Here is a 21,164-nt window from a genome sequence, read left to right as displayed (position 1 = left end):
GCTAATGGGTTTACTTCGTGGAGAACTCCTAAAGTAAATATTCGCATTGCATATGTGTGGGGTGGTGGAAAATCCAGTTTAGTCGTTGGAAGCTGAATCAGTAACCTTCTTCAGCAAATCTTCAGCAATTTTATCCCATTTTGAATTTCACTATTTTTTAATAAGCATTTATTTCAAGGGAACATATACCTTTTTAATTAATAAAAACTTCATTAACTTGTCTGAAAATTTTGTTCATGACTTCTTCCATAGCCGTGTACCAGATTGCTTATGTAAATACAAGTGAAACGATCAAAATCTTAAAAATGGTTGCCACGATTTAAAGAGATTTTTTTTTCTCATACATAATCAAACAAAGGACAGTTGTTGATTTTAGCAGGAAATATGTTATCTGTGATAAAGACTACCCAGAATTCACAAGCAGTTACAGAAGGATTCATTTAAAGATGATTTAATAAGATTACTATGAAAGAGGTTAACGCTCGATGATTCTAAGAAATGAGGATTATACCTAAGAGAAGCAACACACAGATATTAATACATGGCTCTTTTTAAAACACATATATGTATATAATAAATACCCCTTACAATACTCTGAAAAGTAATTTATGAAATCTTAAATATTTTTGAATTTGAGAATATGAATTTTATGAAAATAATTTAGTTGTGTGATAAAGTGCAATATTACATTAGTGTGCATTCGTGTGAAATATGTTTTTTTAAATAATAAAAAATACGCTTTTTCAAAATTTAATCCAGTAATAAATGTAGTTTCAAAATTAATAACTTAAAAACGTTGCTTTTTAATTGTGATAACTGCCTTTAAAAATCTTAAATTATTTGTTTATTTATTTCTGTAGTTTCTTATCTTTAGCTAGGTAATTCTGATTTTTAAGATGCAATATTTGTTCTGTTTATCCTTAGAAGTTCTGTTCTACTTTCTCATTTTTATTAATATCAGCAATAAAAAATTTGTCTGTGTTAATATAAAATCCTTCTGCAAAGTTTATAAACATTCATGGCACTTAACATTAGTTTGAGTCCATTATGGTAAAGCCTAGGGCTACTTTCCTAGGAAGAAGGTTGCATTCGTAGAGGACGTTCTAAGGAAAACTGACTCGTATACACTTTACAACGAGGTAAGCTATGAAAATGCCCATGCAGCCAGCCGTTCGCCTAGAATTGAACTCAGGTTGGAACTACCAGTGTTCAGCGACTTTACCGCTCGTCCGCTGGGCGAGCTAGCAGCTAGCTACGATGCTGTGATAATAAGTATTCAGGCATATTTAAAATACCTTAAGTTTTAATAATTGAACTAAAATAACTTGAATCAGTTTGAGAAAATAAGCAATTAATTCGTTAACAATATTTAATTCACAAACGTTTACACTGTAATCCACTTGGAACAGAAGCACGTCAATGCGAGGTTAAAAATTAGATAGAAAAGCATCCTAAAAAGCATAAATGTTAGGGCTTATTTAAAAAATATTATATGAATTTCGAGAGCTAACAGATAAATGCTTAGAAAGAAGGAAAAATAAATTGGGGGGGGGGGCTACTAGAGGAAAGGGACCAATATCTGATAACCCTCAAAAACGGTAGAATTTTATTCAAAATCTATGCAAAACTAAAGTTCCATTTTCGCTCAACTTATAAATTTGTTTCATAAAAGATATTTCGAACATTTGTTTTTCCTTAATGAATGAAGGTTTGCTGCTTGAGCGTTAGTAGAAAATTATAACTTAACTATTGATCAGTTAAACTTTGTGACACACAGAAGGCTGCCGAGAGTACTCCACATCAGATGATTGAATACGCCTGCCAGTAAGGAAAGCTTTATTCAAATTTTGAAGGTTAGCATCCAGGGAGAAGGATCTGAGAGTTTCTCACCTCTCTTCCCTATCACAAACTTCTCTCCAGAGGAATTCTGACTCGACAGTATTTAAGTGCTCCTATGCTGCAATGATTATGCTCCTATGCTACATACAAATATTTAGGGTGAGGTTACGAATGTCGTACCCCCTAAGAAAACGTAGACATAAATCGTAAGACCTATGAAAAAATAAAAATTATGTTTGGCAATAAAATACAGCAGAACTCCAATTATCCGAATCAATTGGGAGCAGACACCATTCGGATAACTGGATTTGCTCCGAAGAAAGGGTCTATATACACTTTAATTAATTACTGTATGTACTGTATGTTGAAAAGAGAAAAACTACTTTTAAAGAAAAAGTGGTTTTAATTAATTAAAATGAAAAGGCAACACCTTTACGTACATATTCTATAGTATACTTTAGAGTACTTACAAGTGCTGAAAGTCATTGCTTGCTGAACATCTCAGTCGTAAGCTCTTTGACTGTCTTCATCCGTTTTCGGGCAGATAAGTCGTGCATTCGCTTGACAATGAGAAGTTGCATACGACGACACTCTTAATTTTTTTCTTAAACTCTGAAAGTGATTCGGACAATTAGAGGTGTACTTTATATTGTGTTGTCGTCACTGATATGTATTATAATAGAATTCCATATGGTCTACTCTTTAGGAGAAAATTACTGATATTTATGAACACGAGCTTAATGCGACTTAGAAAGCCAGTGTTTTAAGTCGTATCACCTATAGTTCAAGTCGCACTACGATTAAAATTGGACAATCATAATAAAACTTTCGTTTCCTCAATTAATTTATATATATGAAATTAATTACAACTATGATCACGAAGATATGTTTTCATTTTCTTCTCAGTTCCAGCACATAAGTCCAGCACACCATCCTTTGCTTTTTAGACATTGAATGATATTCTCTTGTCGGTCTTCCTTAGAAACATTACATGAAGACGGAGATGAACACGATGTGAAACTACATGGTTGACTAGGGGGTAACTTGTATTGCCGGAAGAGAAGCAGGTGGCGCGATATTACTCCTAAGTTTTAAAAGGTATCATAGTGGACGCTCGTTAATTCGAATTCGGTTAATTCCAGCCTTTGGTTAATTCGAACTAATCCAAAGGCCCCTAAAAACATATTGGATTTAATGTTAAAATATCTCTTTAATTCGAACTAAATTTTTATCACCTCGGTTAATTCGAACTCGAATGTAAAACTAAGTTAGCAGCTGACGATGAAATTAAAAAAATACCTTGTCAAGTTATTTGAAAAACAAGGAATAAATTTTAAATTCACGAAAAAAATCTAAATTTGTTAGAGGAAGAGAACGCATGAGAAATGCGTCCTAAGAAGATCTATAAAAAGCACTACTGCTATGATTCCAAGAGGTTAGATCTCAAAATTTTCCTATAAATGGACTTTTGTTGCAGACGAAGGCTGATGAATTGGCACGTCGAACGGGTATTGAAGATTTTAAATGCAGTGATGGATAACTTTCTCGATTTAAATCAAGGCACAATATTTCTAATCAAATCCGCAAAACTTTGATGCTAGCTAAAACTTGGATGTAAACGAAGATGTATGGACTAATTCGGTAGGGAACTGCCAGGTCTTTTCTCTAGATACCTTTAATACGGACGAAACTGCATTTTTTATAAGCTCTTGGCAAAGAAGGCATAACATTTTAAAGGGAATGCTTGCGTAAGAGGTAAAAAGCAGTAAACAGAAGATTACAGCTTTAATTTCTGCTAATACGGATGACAGCGAAATTATTAAATTACTAGTGACTGTAAAATGCAAGAATCCACTGTATTATAAAGGAATTCGAACAATGTCAGCTGATTATGTATCTAATGAAAGTGCATGGATGACAAGACACATCTTCAGTAACTGGTTAAAAGGAATAGATAAGTAGTTTTCGAAGGAAAAGCGTAAAATTGTGTTATTTGTGGATAACGCAACTTGCAATAATAATCTTTCAGAACTGAGTTCCGTACAGGTCGAGTATTTGCCGCCAAATACAACTGCGAAGCTACAACCAATGGATCAAGGAATCACCAGAATCTTAACACAAATTATCGTAAAAGACTCTTACAACAAATAATGTTTTCTTTAGATTGTGGTCAACTATGACACTACACTGCTGACAGCTATAAATGATTTATACGCTGCATGCAATGCTGTTAAAGATAGCACAATTCGTGATTGCTTTCGTCCTGCTAAATTCACGCCCAAGAGAACAACCATGTCGAAGAATGTGATGATGTTGATACATTTTTCCTGAATTTAAAAAATTAAAAGTATATATTACTTTTTCTGATGTTACTGTCAAGGATGTTTCGGTATTAATTAATGGGACTTGGAAGTCTGCGACGATGACATAATAAAAGCTATCCAAGAAGACGAAAACGAAGAGACCTTATCGGATTCAGAAGAGAATGCAAAGACTGTTAAGAGTCCTAATGATCAAGCCGTAATGGACTCTATAAAAACTCTGAAAGCTTTTATTCAGATTGAACCTTTTTCTGAAAATGAATTGAAATTTTTACTTCAATAACAAACTAAAAACAAAAACAAACATCCATTTTACAGTTTTTCTCCAAAATGGAATTCATATTTTTAATTAAAATTTATTTTCTACTGCATATATTCTACTTCATTTTATGATTAAGGTAAGTCTTTATTGACGTATGTATTTAATTTTATATTACATAGTATAATATATTTTCTGGGGTTATACATACTAGGATTTTTTATTCTTCAGTGATACACTTTTAAAGTTACATTTTCTCTTAACATCGGATAATTCGAACTCTTTTCTGAGAACCTTTGATTTCGAATTGACGAGATTCCACTGTACTTGAGTGGTGGTAAGATTTACGCAACCTTACCCTATGCCTTCTTCAGGATGCCCAAGATACAAAGTACCCAATTGTCTTACCCCCTTGTCAACACAGCGGCGGCTTTTCTAACTTATTAACGTGTTTTCGCTGTAAACTTTCTCTCAGCTCTTCTACCAATATGCTAATGCTTATATGCTATTGCCACAAAACAGAAGGAGTTTTTATAGTTCTCATTGTTACTTGCGAAATGTTTTGTAATATCTCTACATTTTATGCTATTAAAAATTTTTATAATAATTCGAATTCAAAAAGAGTACATTTTCGCTCATAAATAACCCACCAGTATGAGCTACATGTTGGTTAAATTCTATTTACCACTTTGTAACCGAAGCAATTAGCAGAATATACAAAACGCATATAATGTAAAAGAAAGAAACCAGAATAAATCATATACATAAAAACAATACACTAACTAATAATTTTAAACCGCAGAAGAGGAATATTATTAAACTATGAAAGTAGATGTTACAAATTCAAACACCAAATGCCACGAGAAGTAATCTAATCAGAAGTTTTAATAACTTCGGCCAAACTAACCTTTCTGCGAAATCCTTGCTTCTCTATGGGATTAAGCTGGCTAACTTCCCGCGCTACGCCAAATCCAGCAATTGTTCCCTATACGGCAGTACGCTCTTGTCCGTTCGTCTGGCTTCGCGTGAGTAGGGATTCACGAGAGAGCCACGTGCCGTGTGCGCAAAAGCATGAATGTTTAATCACTGTATAAAACCTGGTCTCCCGGTACTGCGGATCAGTTAGTTAGCAGTTGCCTCATTGCATCAAGAAGAATAAATCGTAAATTCATCTCATTAATTATTCAAGGGTGTTTCGGTATTTCTGTGAAGGTTTTAATGAAGTTTGGATCTATTTTCTATTGCCCTTTGCCATCCCCCTCTCAGCCTCACTGCGGGGTTGGTTTCCAGCGGGGTAACAGCGGGATTTGTTGAGCAAGAGAACACTTCTTTAATCTAGTGGTGAGAGATTTCACTTACATCTTTTGCCCCTGTTGGAATCTAATCATCCCTAGTTTCTGAAATGTTTACTTTCGTTTCTACTTGAAGCAAAATCCTGTCTTATCAAACTTTGCTTAACAGTAACAGGCCAAACGATATGAAATCAATGAAATCGAAGTGTAGTAATCTGTATTATTTTTTGTTTAATTTACGCTTCTCATTACTCATAATATTAAGTGATCATGTCAAGTGACTACTCATTATCAAAAGTGTTCTATAAAGTAAAATGTCATTATACTATATTGTACGCAAAATGTATTGGGCTGCGAAACCTCTATCTACGAGACGACGTTCAAATCGTTAGTTTTATAACCGATTTCATTAATAATTTCAGTTATTGATTTCATTAGCGTTTTCAGTTAATGATATCATTACTGATTTCTTGGTTTCTAGGGCGATGTTCTTGCCAGGTGGTATAGTGGTTAGGGGAGTATGCTACGGTTCCGAAGGGACCGAGTTCGAATTCCAGAGAAAGCATGAATATTTATAAATGTATAGTGTCTTTGCGGCATGGTGGCACTCTAAATATACGGTGAGTCTAAAGTCCTCTCATGTGGTTTGGTGGTAGAAGACCCCTGAACCACTGCCTGGGGTTCTCATCCTCAAAACTGGGGTGGAAGTATAATGAATGATGGACTCAACAACAGCAACTAGTGATGCCTCTATTTTTGGTAATTTGTTTTATTTCAAAGAAATCTCTAAATTCAATACAACTTAATTAAAATTTGCATTCTGGATAAAAATTTCTCTGAAATAAAAATAAATTTCGAAAATTATACATGAAAACTATTACAATTACATCCCAAATTATTTTATTCCGTTCTGTAAGAAAAGTCATCTCTGGATTACAATTTGTATTGACAGCCATCAAGAAAAGGATTTCTGAAACTTGAACCTGGAGTTATTTCAAAAATCTAGGATATTAAAAACATTCCTGGTTATATGTCTCTATAAATTTAAATCAATTTTTTATAAATACGTCTAGTTTACGTTACGTTGCGGAGCTATTAATTTTATCAGACGTTTCTACAGTTTTACCTACGGACATTGGATTAATTGTTTTAAAGAGATAACTGAAAACCAAGCAAAGCAAATTATTAAAATAGAAATTTAGATGTATACTATTTCTTTCAAGTGATGTGATGAGAGTTCTGAATTTAAACCTCGTTAAAAATATATATTAAAAAATAACAATGGTGTCAAAAATGATATAAAAAACTCAGTCATATTCATTTATGGTGAAAATGCGAACTGATCATAGATTATCGGGAAATAAAGTGCTATCCGAAATGGCTCCCTTACTAGCTAATCCAGATATATGGTGTTCCAAATTAGCTGCTTGCTATTCCTACTTGATTCCGAATATAGATAATTTATAATAGCATGATAATTCTGACAACTAATCTCTTATTAACAGCCGATCTCTAAGTGTAGCACAGTGTTTTTATCTAATTCAAAAACCTGTGTCTTTAATGTTCAGATATGTTGGTAATACTAAATACATAAAAAGAGAATACGATCGACTGTAAATATCTCACATGTGCTAAAAATTTTACAATAACATTTCTGCTGTCTACATCTCTTGATATATGCTCTTTTTAAATAGCTCAAAGAGGCGTTTACTGTTTTAAGTACCCCAAATGAATGTGGTACTCATTTTATCGACCCACTCAAGGGAAGGAAGGCTGAGTCAACCTTGCCCAGCCCGGGGATCGAACACCGGACCTGCGACGCGCTAGCCACTTCGCCACCGGGAGGACACAGATACATCGTAATCAATTGAAAAGACGCCGTTTATTAAGCTCATCTTCGACGCTTATTAAACTCAGGTTGGCAAAAGTACCAGAACATCTTACTTGTACCTATTATCTTACTTATACCAGAATATTTTACTTATACATGTGCTTAAAGATTTTCGTAGGTCATACATTTAACATGTTGTGGGCAGTAGCTTTATCATTTAGGTATGCAATTGATTTAATATAATGGGTTTGACCGAAATTTTCCTGTGCCCCTCTCCCTGTATCTGTGACACAATGTTTTATGAATTCTTTGTCCGCAGAAGAATTCATCAAACCCTGTATCTGTGGAAATTCCCTGTATCTCTTATATTTGCATGTGTATTCCCTGCATTAGTAAAAAATTCCCTGCATTTGTGGACTTCAGAAGGCAGAATTTCCATATTTTAAGGTTAACAAAAACAGTTTTATAAAGATATGGTAAATGAGCGAGGGTTCTTTCTCGAATACCAACTGATAGGAAGTAGAAATGCAGCTTCTATAGCCCATCTTTTAAGGTTTCCACATTCAAGATCGCTCCTTTCGGATAGACTCGTTATGTCCGAAGATAGTCATAAAAAATGTTCATGAAATGCTTCTAAACATTACAGTACATTAAGAGTCTATGAAAGCGAAAAGATGCTGGTGGCTGTAGAGCAAGGAAAATTATGCTCATGCTTGTAATCATGAAATGACAGATCGACCAAACAGAAAAAGGCAATCTTTCTGCTAGCTGGCATTTTCAAAATTTGTAGTGTGCTTAACTGTGAACTCCTCGAAATATTAAGCGAAAAGACTAAAGCCACAAATTCTAACGTTCATCCTTTAATTTTGGGGTATAATAAAACTTTTCAAGTGTCTACACAAAAAATATGTTTAGTAAATAATGAACAAAAGTGAATTTTGTAAAAATACAAGCACTTCGAAAGAGATTATTAATTCGATATATCTGCTAGAAACCATGCATATTATAGCCAATGCAGAGATTTATCTCTGAAAACCAACTAAAAACTGTTTTATAAAATATAGCTTTTGTGTAGAAAAGCCTCAGATGAATTGAGAACTACAGCTAATGTTTCAGATATTAGTGAAGGAAGTTATGAGGATTCATTTTTAGAATATGGGTGAATTCACAACAATATTCAGACATACTGAGACAACAATATTGAGACGAGTATAAAATCTGACTATGAAAGTGTTATAAGAACTGCAGAAATTAACAGCAAAAGTGATGCAGAAAAAAAAGATTACGCACTGCAATCAAGTAAATCTAATAAAGAATCAAATCTAGTAAAGAACTGCAAAATCTTAAAAAAATCTCTTAAACTGAAAGACTAAAAAAAAAACTTGTCAGCAGTTTTTGTGAAATTTATAATACATTAAAAAAACATTTTTTCTGAACAATATGAAATAAACACAAGTAGAAATTTTACACAAGAAAAATATTTTTATAAACAAATTTTTTTAAATATAAAAATATTGCGCAAATAGTTTTTAGTGTTTATTTTTAATTATTACTTAAAGATTAATTAATAAAGTAATTGTTAGTCCAAAGAGGAAATTTAGCCTGAAAGACTGTTAATTTCCTTTTGGCATTTTGCGTTGAAATTGTCACCATTACATTAGATCCCTGTTTAAAGAAATCAAATAATGAAGCATCTGCATGGACCTATGTATGTTTCTTGCACTGTGATAAAACGACGGTAGCTAGAGCCATCAATATTTGAATAACGTAATCTTCCATAGAATATGGGCATGTGGAAGCCCAAATTTGGAATTTGAAATTTGTTTTATTATCGATTTTATATTTCGTAATCGGCCAGAAAACAAAATCCTTCGTACACACACACACACACACATATATATGGATATATATACTAGAGAATTATTGATTATATTATCTCCTAATATAAATTAGTAGAAGTACCTAAAAAGAGTGAACCCATATGTAGGAAGTGTAATTCTGAAAATTTTCGAACTAAGTAAACTAAGTGAATCGGATTAACTGAACTTTTCGAACTAAGTGAATTTAAGATCATATATATATATATATATATGTGTGTGTGTGTGTGTGTCTGTGTGTGTGTATAGTATCAGGGCTGCTTGATCTTCTAATCTGTTTAGGGAAGATCTAATTTCCTGAGCGGGAAGCAGGGAGCTTACTAAAGCTATGTTCATGTATGTGTGGAATGGACAACACAAGCAAGAAGAGTTAACTTTATCCTTTATTCTCCATGATATTACAGGTGCTCCTGCACTTCGGGATACAAAGACCAACCACTATTGTGGTCTGAACGTAAAAATATAAAACTACTAACTAACTAAATTTAAATAAGAACTGCACGACCGCTGGCTTTCTTAACATGTTCAAACTGCACATAATACAAACCCTATTATCTTAAATTTGCAATAAAATGCTATCTAATAAGCTTTAAATGTATATAGGAACCTTATCTGTTTTATTTATATTCACATATAGATATTCACAATAACTTATCAAATCTGTTACCAAAAAATACTGATTGACTTCCGGATTTTACCGTGAGGATAACATATATGTCATTTTAATGCTATTAGTGTTCTGAAATATTACTTCTCTTTTTATTTGTTCTACATGTTTGCCAAACGCAAATAAGATAATGTTTAATTATACAAGGTGAGTCGTACAGGAAGATAATAACACGGTTTTGAATATTTCATTTCCTGTCAGGTTTTCGCTTTTCGACGCACTACTTCTCAGCGTGAAAGTGCAAATACTCCATTAATTCCCGGAATCCGGAGAAGGAAAATGAAGATGAATGGAATTACCTTTCTCCGGAATAGGGGACGACATCACGTTCCAAAAATGTTGCTTCCGTTCTCGAGTACCTACGACAACCATTAAGAACAACTTCACATGCTTCGTACCAGAAAAAGGTCCGATAATTTGAACAGGGGTTTTATTCTTAATTCTGGAATGGGAAGATTAACAAAAACAGTGTGTAACGTGAAATATTCGGCGGGTATTAACAAAATATAGAGGAAATTTAATTCATATTAGGTTATTTTGCCCACTTCTCAGGTCAGCGACGTCTATAGCCCAATATTTTTTTTCCTCTTCGTGTATGGTGATGCTATGTTATGCAAGTCAAACACCTCATTAAATATTCACATAGTCTAGAAAATTAGAAAATCGCCGACTATTACAGATGATGTCATTTTGCATTGCATAAGGTAGTTAATAATTATTTCCACTGTCTGGCAAATTGCTAGGAATGAGATTTGTTATTCCCCCTTTCTATAACTGCTGTATCACAGTGCCTGGTAATTGCTAGTACTAATGAGAACTGCGATTACCCTTCCACACAGCATGTGACATTTAATTTAACTCTCAGACTGTAATAGAACATTTAGCTTAAAATAATTTAACTATTTCTTACCAATTTTTGATGCTAAGACCTTACCTTACTCTTTCCATTTTGTGTCATGTTATATTATATCATGTGACTAAGCTGCCGTCCACATGTAATAATTCTGAAACTTCCTACTATTCCATGCCATATAATATATTTAAATTATCATTTAAACTGCTTCTTCCGGTAAAATACGATTAAAAAGTTATTAAATAAGAACATATGCTACTAATAGCAGTATTCATTACGTTTGTACCATTAATGTAATTTATAAAAGAAGTTCCTAACATCTTGTATTAAGTATTTCATGTAAAATACAGTAACATAAAGTTACTTAACATAAGGATATAAACATCTGTAATAGTCGGAATATATTATAATATATTAATATAAGAAAATATTATGATATATTATTTCAGATCTATAATTTATTGCCGTTATTCATTTTTCGCTGTCCTTATTAGCCAAAGCTTAAAACAGAAAATAACATAACTTAAACTTTCAAGGATTTAATTGAACTAATATATTTTATCTTAAAACTTCTAGCTGAAGATTTTAATGAATTTCAACCTCTACAGAATCGCTAAACTTCAGTTGATATTCTTACCACAGCGCCTTCATAAGCGCTCGTCTACCCAAAGGCGTATATTTCTCTCTGTTAGATTCGCGAAGTTAGATCGGGTGAGGTAATCTTAGAAGAAAATGCAGTACTGTTAAGATTTACTGATAAGTTTTTATAATTACTGAGGTACTATTAAGATTTATTATTTCGGATTATTAATTATGTCTGTAGTATTAAAAATGCAGTACCATTATGATTTCCTATTAAAATTATTGCTGGGATAGTAAAATTCACTACTAAGTATTATTAAGTATTGTAGTGCTGTACTATTAGGAAAATTCATTGCTGTTATGATGTACTACTAAGGATTAATAATGCACTACAGTATTGTCAAGAAATTTACTACTAGGGTTATAAATTATTGCGGTACTGTTAATATTTACTACTTTGGATTATTATATACCGCGGTGCTGTTAAAACACACTACTAAAGATTATTAAGTATTGCAGGCTAGAAGTCCAACCTCTCTTTGGACTAGGCTCTGGAAACCATTGTTTGATGTAATATGGACAAGACCACAACAACAAGTATTGCGGCACTATTACGAAAATATGACTGTTAATATTTACTTCTAAGGTCTACTTGCATATCGTTGAGAAAATGCAATACTTTTAGATTTATGACTTAGGATAACTATTTTTATTAATTATTGCACAAAATATCGTACATTTGAGATGAGATGATTCTGCCAATATTTTCGAAATGATATAATTGTAAGAAAAAAATTTCTTCACTTACCTGGTAGTATGGTATTTTAACGTTACTTATACATTAATTTGAAAAAAAAAAAAAAAACCTTTTTCGTAGTTTATATTAAAGAACATGCTTCTATCAAAACACAGTACATTCATATTTTATTGAAATAGAAAATAGAAGGAGCTAACATTCATCACTCACCACAATACTCTTAATACGATTAGAAGACTTTATGAATCAAAAGTAACTTCAATGTAAAGGGCATTAGAACTTATACATGTTTGAATAGCCTTTATTGATAAGCTACGTTAACGTACGTCATTGCGATTCTGTACGTGATGAACTGTTCTTTGGCTACCACATCCCGAACATGACAGGCTGCGGAATCGGTTAATAATCGAGAAGTATCCAAAATAGATTAGATAATTACCGAGCACTGGGATGTGGAGAGTAGTCCCTCATTCATCTCCAGCTGTAAACATTTGCATTCATCTCGCTCTCCTGAGAGTTCCACCATCCATTTCATTAAGAATACCGATTGAATCTGGAAGTTAGTACGCTGACTGTTCGTGTGAGAACTGTTTTCGAGGTATTCCCTAATGAGAAATACTTATTATTTCCTTACCCTATGGAAGAAAGAATTGTTTTGTATTCAGTAAAGTCAGAAAATCATTGAATAAGAGTCTTTACAATATATTCGCATTCGGTTTATATTTCGCAAATTTATGTTACTGATATTTATTGTTTCATGAAACTCTTCGACTACGAATTTACCACGGCAAGAACGGAAATGGTGCGCCTAACTAATTAAAAATCATGGGCAATTCAAGAGTAGTTAAAAATAAAAAGAAAGAATGACTTCATTCTAATTAACAAAAAACAAAAAACAAAAAATCTGAGAGGTTTCAGATTTAAAATTGTGTCCAAAGGGGAACTTTTAACGTCTTGTGTATTACCTTTATTTATTAAATATCATGTTCCTTGCAATTAAAACATAAAATTCAGTTCAACAGTAATGCCGCAAAAAAATTTTAAAATGAGCTTAAATGTAGAATTTCCGATACACAGTTCCGCGCGCTGGAGGTTAAAAAGGTTTTCCCCTCCCCCGTTGAGTGTTGCCATTGCTGGCTTTTAAATCCTTGAGTTTGTAAATCAAAAATTCGTTAAAATTTTACAAAATATGAAATCGCTAATAAAACAAATTCCAAATTTCGGCTTTCAGATGCCCATATTCGCAGTAGGATTACGTCATTCAAAATTCGATGGCTCTAGGTGCAGCTATTTTATCAAAATGCGAGAAACATATATACATTTATGGAGATTCTTCATTATTTAATTTCTTCAAATATAACACAAGGCGATAGTATTTTGTGGCAACGATTTGAAATGTGATACGCCGTTTATAGAGTTCCGACGCAAAATCGCAAAACGAAAGCAATAGTCCTTCAGGGACAAAGCCCCTTTGAACTAAAAATATTATTAACCATTTACTTATATTTTTAAGCAGTTTAATTTAGTACCATTCTCGGGTTATAGTATAAACAGTATAAAAATGCATATAGTTAAGTGAGATGGATTAGAAGGGTTTTAATATGCAAATTGTTCCGCTTATAGTTATGTTCACCGATATTGCCTGATTTATAGCATAAGATTAGTATCTTGCAATGTAAACATATCTGCGAAGCCCTAGTTTTATGTATAAATTACTAGGTTATAAACTATTATTGCTTCTCATATAAATTGCAAGATCACAGTAAAATATAGGCAACAGCTTAATTTTCCGTATTCCGATGTCGTAGATAAAAATAACCAATTTCTTTTTCGACTACAACGGCAACGACAGTACAATTCTATTGTATTCTCTTTTGAGGAAAATTTGTAAAAAAAAAAAAAAAAAAAAAAAAAAAAAAAAAAATTGTCTCCAATTTCTTAAGCATCTTTTCTTATCCTTAGAGCGGTAATTGGTTCTTCACCACGTCTCATAGCCCTCGGCTGGCAAAAAGGATTTTAAAGTTGCAGCTGCCGTTTCCTTATTAAGGTAATAAAGCTCAACCAAGAGTGCTTCGTCAGGTAAGTGATAGCGTGATAACAATGATGTCAGCTTTTGTTATCTGTGAAATCATTTTATAGTTGAAAACTCGACATTTTCCCTGGTGTAGGGAATTAAAAAATGTAATTAAAAAATTATCTTAAGTCTCTTTCCCAAAATTTTATGTGTCGAGCAAATTATGTCTAGTCACTAAAATAATTTATTCACTAATGATGATTCTATTTTTTTAACTTTAACTTATTTCTAAATAAACCATTAATTATAAAAGGGGATATAATTAAACAGCTTTGAAAGATAAATGGGCTAAAACTAATGCAGCAGTTATATTTTTAGGTAATTTAGCTTTACATTTATGCAAGATGCTGGTTATGAAAAGCAGTTCCCACATTAACATATCCAGTATCAGAAGCAGATCAGGGCGTGTGCATTTAAATGACCGTCTCTGTTGTCTTGTAAACCCTAGGTTATGCTTTTGGTACCCAAAATGACGACCTGTTTGATGGGTCTCGCTAGTTACCGGAAAATATGTAATAGACGAATTCCTGGCCTTTAGAGATAGCGAATTGTCGACTGTGTTTCTCACTATTATTTACTCTATCATTTCCTGTTTGTTACGTTTCTAAGAGGAGTTTCTCTGCGTAGAAAATGAAGTTTCTTCGAGTTTTGCTTCCATGAAGATCAAGCCTATCGTCTGGGTTTTATATTCCTCTAATGAAACGCTAGAAATGTTCTTGGTAAATATTTAATTTATTGAAACTGTTATACAATTAAAAATAATAAACTTTAGACGGACGTCAGCTTTCTAATCGGTTGAATTTGTGTGCAAAATCGCACAAGACTGACAAACAGCATGGTGAAGTTCAACTCTTAAGGAGAATCATGTAATTTATTCAAAAACTTATTTTCGCCTTTATCATTTGCTCCGAAAAACAGCGGTTCAATCAGTAAGAGCATTTTCTTTCTCTTTTTCAAATGACGTAATATTTCCAGACGTCGTGGACAGTTATGAAAAATCGCGATTGATCTGAGGACAGTTCTGATATGAAGATCTGGCGTCTGAACTCAAGAAAGAAGAATAACCAATTTCATAATTAAAAGAAAAATACCTAAATAAGAATTTACTTATAATTTTAAGTAGTTTAATCCGGAGAATAATTTCACTTTATTACATCAAATTTGATCAATATTCAAAACAAGACGACAGTATAAATAACAAAAGAATGAAAGCCATTAAAATCAAGAAACTAATGAATTGCATTAAAGAACAATATTTACAAGAAAAATTGCATATAACAATCATCTTATCACTCGTCCTTCAAAGCAAGCGAGAAAGCTACGATAAAGCAAACTTGCTTGAAATAGTGTCACTAATCATCATAAAAAGTACTTGACGGAGAAAAAATCAAATCCCAAACTAATGTATATATTTGGCTTATTTTTATAAAAAATTAAAGGTATAGAAAGGCAGGGCTAGGGTGAAAAGGATGAATCCATCAGGAGACCAGATAGCCAATTACTCATTGTCAGCTGTTTGTTATTGTTTACATGACTTTTGTACTTTACCAGTAGTCAACAAGACATACAAGATAAATGGCTGTATACCTGATTTACTTTTATGACTGAGTAGTTTACTTTTACTGAAAGATTTTACAATAGTTATGCTTCAGGTTACAACAGTTAATTCCCAATAATTATATTCTCTGTTGTTATTCCGTGTGTTTAACAGTTTTGTTAAACTTTAATTATTTGTGATAGTAATTTTACATCGTTCCTCAATATAAAAACTTAATTAATTTAAAGATCTGTTAACCCGTAATCCGATTAATCCGCCCAGTTAAAATGGCAGTCCCAACTATAGTTTCTTTCTTTCGAAGTGTTTCTTGCATAGACAATTTTCTCTATTACTGAATGGCAACAAAACAAAACGTACAGGCGCATTCGATTTAGATAAATGACAAGTGGTAATGTTAGTAAAATAACATTTAACTGTGTGTTTTTATGTAGTCTGAATGCTAGATATTACATACATTATTACTTTGTGGTATTTATAATAAATTCGTTTTAAAACTAGGTGTGGTATTTATTGAAGGAGATTTATCATTGTACCACGAGCTGGGGAATTTAGATGCGATCAATCTCATTTGATTTACATTTATTAATGAATTTGGAGATTTCTGCTCAACAAAGATTGCATTGATTCCTGAGCATCAGAGATACAAATTATGGAGAAGTAAATTGTAAACTATTGCTTGTTTCTTCATCCATGTTAAATTTTTATTTGCACTTAATTAACTAATTTCAATGCATTTTAATAATTTATGGCACGAAAATCAAATAACTAAGAAAGTTTAGACAAATAAATAAGGGATAGCAGTAAGCTAGCTATTTTGGCATTTTCTGTATGTTAAATACCCTTTCTGAATATTCTTCATTTAAAAACGTATCAGGACTAGTGTCTCTTTTGACTTGCTTTGGGAACATGAATGGTCCTGAATAAGAACAGGGAGCTTACTCAAGCTATGTTCAGGAAGGTGTGAAATAGACAACACAAGCAGGAATGGTATACGAAACCCTTTATTTTCTATCTTTACAGGTATTTCCGGAACTTTGGAATACAGAGACCAACCACTTGTGGTCTGAACGTAAGAATATAAAAACTACTAACTAAAACTCTAACTAAAACTAACTTTGAATTAGTGTACAAGTGCCTAGCATTAAGATTGGGCCGTTATTTAACAAAAGTACGTATGTATTACGCCGAGCTGCTAAAACTACGATACGTCTGCAATTATCTAGAGGACTAAACCTCTGGCCTTGAAGGCAACCAGCAACAGAGCGAAAACTCATAAAACTACAATGGCAAGCGGCTTGCTTCCAATAACTCCTTCCTCTCTCTTGTTTGGCAAAAAGCCACAACTTAAGTACTTGGCGTTAGCAAGACAATTTGCATAAATAAGTTAAAGCATTTAACTCTGGCCGGAAGTAGAAAATAAGAAGTGATAGTAAAGATTTAAAATAAAATAAACGTTAGTAAAACTTAGGATCCTTACAAACGTCGTGTTTAATTTTGAAGTTCTAAGGGAAGAGAACGTATATATTTGTTAAATATGGTAACTCTCCTTGATGTTCGGTGATTTATGTTCTTGGTAATTATCCAAAAACAGCAAATTAAGTAAACTTTGTCTTTCTTCGCAGGAAAAGATATCGTTGCATAATAATTATATTCAAGGTAAAGAATGAAATAAGTTTTTAAATAAATATTAAAGAAATCTGTTTCTTCTTTCTTTCATCACCATCTCCTTCACAAATTGTTCTTCCCTTTAATGTATGATGTCCTCCTCAGAGCTTGGCGAGGTCATCGCAAGGACAAAATATTTAATTTTTTTGGAGAATTCGTGATGAAAGCTGATGGAAAGCATGACCACAGATGGAGTTCCTTTACACTTCGTTCTGTCAATTTGATACGCCATATGTTAAGGGGAAAATTACAATTTTATGTTATGTCCGATGAATTAAAAAAACAATTTCATACTAAAATCGGCTCTTCTTTTAAATAAAACATGACTCCTGAATTTATTAGTAATTTTCTGCTCGGCACGCAAAAAATAGCAATTAAAATCAGAGGAATTAGCTGCATTGTAATTCAAGAAAATAAGCCACCACAGGCAGTTATATTTTTCATTCTTAATTTTTTTCATTAAATATATCATCACCTCTGGTGAACTTTTTGGAATAATTGCTTAATATATTTCTTTCGTTCTTTCTTAATGTATTTCTTTCATTTAAATCTGTAACAAATTCTCTAAATCCTTAAATACAAAAGTAAATTCGAAAAATCATATTATCATATTGAGACTTGTATTTGTAAGTGGCTAATGAAAAATTACTTTTTTCCTTCCAAGACAGAACAATCATCAGACAGAAGAGGACATCTGGCTCAGCTTTTCTACAATAGCATTTAACGATTTTATTGTGGAGGAATTGAAAATACATGAGATTTTTCACTGATTAGTGGTTAATAGCTAATTGAAACAAACTGTCCTTCCTGTTTTGATGCGAACTTTTGGAGAATATCTCACGTTTGCACTCGTAATAGGCCTTATCACGTAATTGCAGACTTAACGGCAGTATAATGCAAACATGATATTCACATATGAATGCAACATCTTATCGCATTTAAGAATACACTTAATGAGAGGTGATTGCGAGGGTATAACGGAGATTTCGTATGAAATATAAAACAGAATTTTTTACAGACGAAATAATTCTCAAATGGTCCAATTGATACGATAAACTAAATAAATAAATAAATAAATATGCGCACATTAATGTTTCGTCCAGCATTATAAACGTGCACTGCTATGTTGCTTTTAAATTTTTTGTACTTTTGTTGTTGAATTGTATATGGCGTAAGTGCGAAACAAAAAAAATGGGTTGGTAGGAGTCAGTGTAACAGCCGACTGGTAGACTGTGAGCTAAGCGAGAGCGTAAAAAACCTTAACAAACCCTTTTCGGCAATAGTTAAAATCTGAAACTTTTGAGATTTTTTTTATTTATTTAATTATTTAATCTTATGATTTTTTTATTTTCTAATTTTTAAAACAGCTTTAAACTTGTTGAAACTTAAACTCTTCTGTGTATTTGAATGCAATTTAAAGTTTTCAGATTTCATTTATCATTTCTATTTATGCTTAAGTCTCGCTTAGTGTTTCTGAATTTTATTCCATCGCATCGAAAAGGTGAATTACAGCTTGAGAGTTTGAAATTAGGAAAAGCAATTAAATGCTTCGATCTAAAAACGCTTTTGCCTAGAAAACGCGAAGTTTTCAAAGAAATATATTCTATTGTCTGCTGTTTCATTTTTCTAAACAGAATAACAAGATCAATATTCTTGGGAGTTATGTTTATGGTGTGTTGTATTTACTTAAATAAAAATTTATTTTATTTATTGATATCAATATACAGTTACATTTGGATGCGACTTTAAAAGATAATATTGCAAATTCTTAAATATATTTCCTGAGAATCATATGTAAAATACTAAGCATTAAATAGACGATTGTATACCTTTTAACATCTCTGTTGTTGAATTGTATATGGCGTAAGTGCGAAACTTACGCCATATACAATTCAACAACAGAGTATACCTTTTAACATCTCTGTGGCCATTGTTGATATTATTTTCCTGAAAAGAAGATAATATTTACTTACAGAAATCGATGGTCGAAATATGTTTTCTTTCTCCCATAACAATACAATTCCAGTATACGGGAAAATAATATATTTCTGAACTCACATTCTTGTATTTTAATGAGAGCACAATAACTGTAACTGTAATTGGACGGAAAGAAATAGCAGTATATGACAGTGTTATTTATTATTTTTTATTAAACTTATTCTCTGTTAAGCGTAAATATAAACTTTTGCTGTATTTATCTAAAGCTGATGTCGTTCGCTTTCGTAAATTGTATTATCAAAAATTGTTTATTGTGTCTGATATAGTTTATCGTGTTTGACATATCTTTTGTGTATTTTTTCTGTCATTTCTTCATTTTAAATATGTCTGTATAGCTTTTATGAACCAAAAGTGCGCGTTTTCATGACATTTATATTTATGCTTCACAGAGAAATCGAACGGAATAGAAACTGAATTATGAGTGTTATTCCTTAAATCTACTTATTTGTGTTATTCTTGAAAAGCGTTTAGAAAGATCGCATCGCATGTCTATTCAAAATTTTTGAAATAAATAAATAAAAAATAAAAAATAAATAAAATGACATCCAGAAACCTATTATTAAATATATCAAATAGAACTTGTTTCGGAGAACAAGTTCTATTTGTTCGAGGTGTTTATTGTTCTGAATTTGTGGATTTCTTTTCCTAGCGGAAAAAAATATTGCCATTTGAGGAAAAGAAACTGCTGCAAGCGTTGGCGATCTCATTACAAAATAAATAGTTACGTCTTGAGCAAAGTCTTTATTTGCTTTGCTTTGTTTTGTTTTGTTTGTATTAAATGAGTGCACATTTTTCACGCGATGTCAAATTGCGATGAAAAAACATCGGAACTAATTTCTTTTCTCCATGTGGCTTCGCTATTTTTGATAAACTGTAGCCACCACTGCAAAGTTGGAAGCAGGAAACATAAGAAATCAACTACATCTTCTCCGGGATTTGAACCATGGGACTTCAGCTTGCTACCTGGACATGTTAATTACTTATACCGCAATAACACGCACAGGCAAATACAATAGTTCCTTATATTCTCTTATACTTAAACTATGCTTTATGATATTGTCAGATTGTCTGCCTAATCCTGATTATCCGAACAATACCTTAGATACATTCGAAATAACTGGCATGGAAAATAAAATTTTGAATGAGCAGAAAGCGTTCTTCGAAACAAGTTCTAGAGTCATTAGGATTTTTAGAAGCAGGTTAGGTTTAATTACGGCAAAGCCTCGAGGGCTATCTGCCTAAGGGGAGGGATGCCTTCGTGGAGGACTTTCTAAGGGAAACTGGCTCGTATACACGTTACACATGGGGAAAACCACGAAAACACCCATGCAGCCAGCCCGTTCGCGGGATTCGAACCTCGGACCAAACTACCAGTGTTCAGCGACTTTTCCGCTCGGCCGCTGGTGGGCTTTTTAGAAGCAGGAAAGGTGAAAAATGTGCAGTACATTCTTCGGGTCTCGAAGTTGGACCTCTTGAGTACGCTTCAAACTACACCACGAAGGCATGCGCAAAAGGAGCGACAAATTGACACCTCATATACTCCTCCCTTTTAAAGGGCGACTGGGATGAGGGGACCCCGTCGCCAATGCTA

General features: G+C 32.7%; 1 protein-coding gene across 3 annotated transcripts in view; it reads right to left on the bottom strand.

Annotated features, from left to right (window-relative positions):
* LOC118182699 (cadherin-like and PC-esterase domain-containing protein 1) overlaps positions 1-21,164 on the bottom strand; it is a 522,776-nt gene that overhangs the window by 419,802 nt on the left and 81,810 nt on the right. For 2 of the 3 annotated variants that reach the window (XM_085815938.1, XM_085815939.1), the window contains exons 1-2: positions 5,327-5,463; positions 2,310-2,451 (exon numbers count right to left, since the gene is read on the bottom strand). The exons of the other annotated variant lie outside the window; for it this stretch is intronic. The gene's annotated coding sequence lies outside the window, so the exon portion shown is untranslated. Of the gene's footprint in view, positions 1-2,309; positions 2,452-5,326; positions 5,464-21,164 lie in introns of those variants that run through there. 3 annotated transcript variants of the gene reach the window in all.

This window comes from Stegodyphus dumicola, chromosome 4, assembly GCF_044657685.1.
Source record: "Stegodyphus dumicola isolate Sdum_Otavi_A_Nest chromosome 4, ASM4465768v1".
Lineage (NCBI taxonomy): Eukaryota > Metazoa > Arthropoda > Arachnida > Araneae > Eresidae > Stegodyphus > Stegodyphus dumicola.
The sequence above is the reverse complement of the archived record's forward strand: the minus strand, read 5'-3'. Positions and strand labels throughout refer to the sequence as shown.